This window comes from Engraulis encrasicolus, chromosome 21 (assembly GCF_034702125.1).
Source record: "Engraulis encrasicolus isolate BLACKSEA-1 chromosome 21, IST_EnEncr_1.0, whole genome shotgun sequence".
NCBI lineage: Eukaryota > Metazoa > Chordata > Actinopteri > Clupeiformes > Engraulidae > Engraulis > Engraulis encrasicolus.
Genome location: NC_085877.1, coordinates 9,985,203 through 9,986,120, shown reverse-complemented (window position 1 = coordinate 9,986,120; position 918 = coordinate 9,985,203). Strand labels below are relative to the sequence as shown.

The 918-nt window shown below is 41.4% G+C and overlaps 1 protein-coding gene across 1 annotated transcript in view; it reads right to left on the bottom strand.

Annotated features, from left to right (window-relative positions):
* Positions 1–655, bottom strand: part of frem1a (Fras1 related extracellular matrix 1a) — a 57,771-nt gene extending 57,116 nt beyond the window's left edge. The window contains exon 1 of the mRNA XM_063187648.1: positions 587–655. The gene's annotated coding sequence lies outside the window, so the exon portion shown is untranslated. The remainder of the gene's footprint in view (positions 1–586) is intronic.
* Between the last annotated feature and the right edge of the window lie 263 nt (positions 656–918).

The following is a 918-nucleotide window of genomic DNA, read 5'->3' as shown; positions in this document are numbered from 1 at the left end:
GTAATTTAACTAAATTACAACTAACAGTACATGACCTCTATAATTCACAGATGAGCCTTTTAAGCACACGATTTCAACTTGAACTTATAACTTCATTATGACAAACCAATTCAACCTTACATTTAGCTTTTGTCTATTTTGTTTGCTGGTGTTGTCCTCTTATATGTGTTTAGTTCTGGAACCTCTCAGTCTCTCAGACAAATTTGTTCTTGGTGGACACTTATAAAGAAAGTTTAACCTAAACTTGAATATTTCATGACATCAGTGACTCACAAAATGAAGTTTTCAGGCATTACCCCACGCCCATGAACATAAAACTCCATGACAACACACCAACACCAACACCAACACACCACTACAACTTCAACTTGAAATTCATGAATTCATGAATGCACAGTGCACACAGGTGTATGTGCACACACACACACACACACACACACACACACACACACACACACACACACACACACACACACACACACACACACACACACACACACACACACACACACACACACACACACACACACACACACGTGCGCGCAGATGCATACACACACACACATACACAAAGTACAGCTCTTACCTTGTAAGCTGATAAGTGGCTGTTTCCTCTTAATTCACAGCTGTTTTGTCTTCTCTCTCTCTCTCTCTCTCTCTCTCTTCTCTTCCTCCTCCTCTCTTACTTTTCTATTCTTTGTCTTTTTTTCAGGTGATTTCTTCCCTCTATTTCCCTCTGCCCTCTCTCTATCCCTCTCGTTCTCTCTGTATGTCTCTTCTTCTCCTGTACACTATCTCTCTTTCTGTGTCTCTTTCTCCTTCTATCGTTCTCTCTCTGTCTCTCTCTTGTCTTCCTTCTCCTTTCGTGTTCTGAGCCAAACTGCTCCTCTAATAACAGACCCTCCACTCCCACACACA